The sequence below is a fragment of the Oreochromis niloticus genome, linkage group LG13 (assembly GCF_001858045.2).
Source record: "Oreochromis niloticus isolate F11D_XX linkage group LG13, O_niloticus_UMD_NMBU, whole genome shotgun sequence".
Classification (NCBI taxonomy): domain Eukaryota; kingdom Metazoa; phylum Chordata; class Actinopteri; order Cichliformes; family Cichlidae; genus Oreochromis; species Oreochromis niloticus.
In genome coordinates this window covers 14,449,968-14,454,873 of record NC_031978.2, presented here as the reverse complement: position 1 = coordinate 14,454,873, position 4,906 = coordinate 14,449,968, and positions in this window count along the sequence as shown.

The window sequence follows — 4,906 nt, the reverse complement described above, 5'->3', positions numbered from 1 at the left end:
ACAAGCACACATGAAATTCAAATGAGAAACTTGGTGTAACTGCGTTGTGACCTAACGTGTTGGTTGCATTTACCTCAAAGAACTTCATAGAAAACTCTCAATAAGTGCCAGAACGAGGGGTGGCGAAGCTAAAATTAAGGTTAGATAAGCTTTATGTGCCTATGCTCCCTCACGAAATCCAAATCAGATGCTCTTCCAGTAATATTATTTCCTCTAGGACTGTTAAAAGCTTGAAGTATTCAATAACAATTAGATGAAGGGCCACGCTGGGATCAAGTTTAGGCGCAAGTTTGACACGCACTGTGATTAGCTGGATGGTCTGAACTCCATCTTCAAGGACTTTGGAGAGAAAATAAGCAATTGCAGAGAGAAATGCGCTCGTGCCATTGCTTCTGCAAGAACTTTAATCTAATCTAAGAAGAATGGATGTGATTATTTGAATCTTGGAAGAACTTTGTGCTCCAAACAAGTCTAAAATATTCTTTTTTTTTCTCCCTGTCAGTCGAAACTCATCAAAAAGCATTTTTTTTTATCTCTTAGATCTAAATCCAGATGACCGGGTTTGTTATATGAATAACACAGCATGGAATTTAAGATCACAAATACTTTTGTTCCTTTGAAAAAGCCCATGAAGATCAAACAAATAATCGAGCTCTCTGGGGATAGCGAAAAGGTAACAAATTATGCTGTCTGTGAGGGGAAAACTGGCTTTTCGCGTCCTAACATTAAATTTCTTTTTGACATTGTTTTACATTAGAAAGTTCTTGTACCACTCTTACGGCTAACTTATATAACATATCCAAGCATTACAGCTCTCAGTGGACTCATCATCCACATCATCATCGCAGTCATTAAAAGTCAGTGAAAGTAACTTTTAATGACATGTTCCCCAGTTATTCTACAAGAAATAACCAGAAATAATTATGTTTCAAAAGCAAATGATAGAAACTGACCTAGAAAATAGACAAAGTTTTTCAGCAAGTGCTCTCAAATCAACTCTCCCATCACCTGCACTAACAAGGTTATGTCTTTGCCTCTTCTTATTACCATTATCATGTTCTGTCTGATATCTTAAAAGGTATGAATGGATATACGTGATATTAGTTGGGGAGGTGAGCAATGAGCCAAAGAACAATTGATTACATCTTGGGAGTGCTCCAGGTCTGGGATTTCCATCATTAGACAGTTATTATTTTTAATCCATAACTATGCGTTTAAGGATTGATAGAGGATTGATTCCAAATTCAGAGGGTGTCAGGGTCAAAGAACCAATTTATAAACGATGCGATACTACCGATGTCTTTAGCAGGCAGGTTTTGGCTTAGCTTCAGTCTTAAGTTTGATTGTGCTAAATCTGATGTTTCTGCAAACCTGGGCTTCGGCCAGGTTTAGAGAACCGCAGGACAAGAAAATGATGATCACAGAAGGGGATATGCTTTTAATGCTTTTCATTTTAATGAAGTTTGCTTTCCTTTCTTTACCTCTGTCTCCTTATTCTTTGCAGAAGTAGTAATTGCCTTACAGGGATTCTGAGGCAGCGCGGTACTCAGTAAGACGTTGTCTTAGATATCCATCTATGCCTCTGTTCCTGGGGTAATTAAGGTTTGGAGTCACCTAAGGAGATATTGTGGCTCTTCAAACTAGCTAGCTCAGGCAATCTGTGTCACAGCGTGGGGAGTAATGTATGCATGAGAATATGTGTGTGTGTGTGCATGTGTTGTGAAGGTAAGGCCTTCTATTAAATGAGGGGAGTTTGAGGGCAGCTCCTGATGTGAAGTGGGTGATAAAATGAAGAGCCATTTTTACAAAGTTCAACGACAGGCTAAACCTGGAAGGCTAGACTGAGGTAAAGCGCCTCATTTCCCTTTGAGTGAGTCTGTTTGTGTCCTTTGCTATTGTTTGGCATGACTGAGACATAATTGTTTAACGAATGGAAACAGCACTGTCTTTATTATGGTGCTGTGGAAGGAAACAACTCTATATACTGAACGGCTTATAGACTACTTTGGGTCACTTTAGTGGATCCCCCACTATTATACACATATTGATGTAATAAGCCTACCCATTGTCAAGCAAATTACCTGAATACAAATGTAATGAATCCCATTACACAAGTGACTGAAGGAGATTTTTGTTTTCCCAAATATTTCAGGATAATCATGAAAGAAGCAGCAAAAAAGAGGCTGAGCATTGTGCCACCAGTTATGATTATATCAATAAAGAATAAAATCCATCTATAATTAAGGAAGCAGCGCATCCCCAGTTGGCTCCATCACAACCACAGCAACAGTTAATTGCTTTGTGCCTGAGACAGCTTCTTCAAGTACTTGGGAATCTGGTCTGACAGCACCCTGTCCTTCTTCCAACATAAAGTGAAGCCCCAGCTGGGGCTTTGCCTTTTAGATCAGAGCTATTCTTCTTTGCCTCCGCGGTGAGCCAGGCAGGCACTGAGCTCTGGTTAGGAGGTGCAGAGAGCCAAGATCGGTCCACCCAATCGATACGGGGGAGTGTGCTTAACATTTTTATCCCGTCTGCATTTCCTTCGAAGGAGCTGTTGATGTAAATTACCAAAGCAAACTTTGTGGCGAGCGCTCGACTCGACTAGAGCGTAGAATGGCACACTGCAAAGACTCTTGAATACAAAGACCCATAACTCTGTAGCCCCAAGAGAGAAGCTTTGATTTATTTCCAAACTGTTGGGCTCTGTGATAAGTAACAGCAGCTGAGTCAAAAACTGGTGGTGCACGCTCATGTTGGTGACAAACTGAAAGCTCAGGAAACAACCAGAACTCTCATCTTTGATGTTTTATTTTTCTCTTGACACCAAACAGCTCATTTGTCCCAGACTTTTCCTGCCACTGCCATCAGATGATCATCCACTCACTGCTAGATCAAGGCTTTTCAAAGTGTGTGTGTGATTGGTTACATATTTTGAGGTGATGCCAAGGTTTCTGATGCCAGTGTTTCTGAAAAGTCAGAGTTACCAGTACAAATGTTTTCCTCTGTAAAGAATTTCCTAAATAATACTGTCTTGCACTCGTCTTTTAACTCCTCCTTCCTTTCTTTTGCTTTAGTAATGCAGCACTGTGCATTTTGCCAGTAATAATACCTCAGTGCAGCATTATTCAAAAAAATCTCCTTTCCATTTAAAGCTTTGGGATTCAGCTTTAAAACAGTCTGTTAACTACAAACTGATTTAAACTTAAGCCACTTTTAAAATTTCTTTCAGGCACTTCAGTGTCTGTGGGAGATGAAAACTATCTGGTTTTGTTTTTGCCATTCAGTCAGCGTACCTGACATGTGCAAGTATATCTCCATAATTTTCTGTTCTAGTTCATTTTTGTGATCATGTCACCACTTTTTTCTATGACCTGAAGACGATCCTTCAAATACTGAAGTCATGTTTACGCTGAAATACTCATGAATGTGATATTGAGTGAAAGGTTGCTGCAGAAAAAGCTTCTAGGAAAACAATTTAATGCCCTTTTGCTACTGATGTAGTGCCTTTTTAAAAAAAAATAATTTCCAGCTTCCTATATTATCGGCTAAATCAACCACAGTAATCACCTATTTTTATACACACACACACACACACACACATATATATATATATATATATATATTCTTTTTAAATTGGTTGCAATTTCCCGAGCAACCACACAACGCAAACACTGTTCTACAAACATGAGGACATTTCACCCAAATCTGAAGCACAAATCTCAGAGCCCAGAGCTACCAGCTACAGAGTGATGTTTTATTTTCTTCCACCGCTCTCAGTTTCTTGTTTTCTTGATTTCCCAGATAGCTGGTTTAACATGTACCAAAAAAACAGAGAGATAGAGAGAGAAATACACTGTGTGTCACTAGAAAACAGTGGAGGAGAGGAGACGTATATTACTGTCATTATGTTTGCCAAGTCTTCACTAGATGGCAGTGTAGTGTAGTGATATTGCTTGACAAGTTTTATCACACATGGAATCATTTTAGAAACTTTCTAGGGCCTCCTTTCTCTCTTTTCCTCAGTCTCTCTGTTTCAGTGTCTCCATGAGTGTGTCTGTGCAGGTAGGATCGAAAATCAATAACTCCTCTGAAGGAACTTTCTGAGCCGCACAATATAGATGTTTATTTTAATAACTTGCTTACTTCATCCGACTGCGACCTTTGACCTCCCTCCGTGCGCTCTTTGACTGGGGCCGTCCTGTGGGTGTGGCTCTGCGATTGCAGAAAGCTCAGGAAATTAATGTTTTATCAGCCTGCGCAAAGACAACAACAACAGCAGCGTAGTGGGTGGGAAAGAGAAACGTCTAAATTTAACTCGTCAGCTGATGCCAAGTCAAATAAAATAAAAAGTGGACAGTTTCCTCTTGCTTTCTCTTCCGAAACATCTGGAATTTCATTGGGGCAGATCATATCAATGTTTGGTGGGAGTGTAAAAGTTATAAATGCCATGTTATTGCTATCACAGCAGAGGCTTGTTGACATTCTAGAAAATGGATTTTGCACATGAAGTTAACATATTTCATGCTCCTTGTGTTTCGTGATGTGTTCCTAGTGTTCTTATCATTTTGATAAGATAAACTGTACCCAGACCCGCTGATTCCAGGCATGCATGGTTCGCTGTCTACCACATACGCTGTTTGATCGTCTGCCATCACGGTGCATTTGTTGCTCAGTCAAAACGGTTATTCGCAGTCTACAGCTTGTAATTACCTTGCATTTCTACCTTCTTCACAGCGATAGAATGCACTCTTCAAATGCCTGATGTATTCAGGTGGTGGTGCAGTACAGAGGGAGAGCAACACATCCTACTCACTCACTGTGAGAGAGTATGTGGGAGGAGGTGAAAGCATGCAGGCAAGAATTCACTGTGTGCAATGCCCTCTTCGAAAGCAAAATTTAGAACATG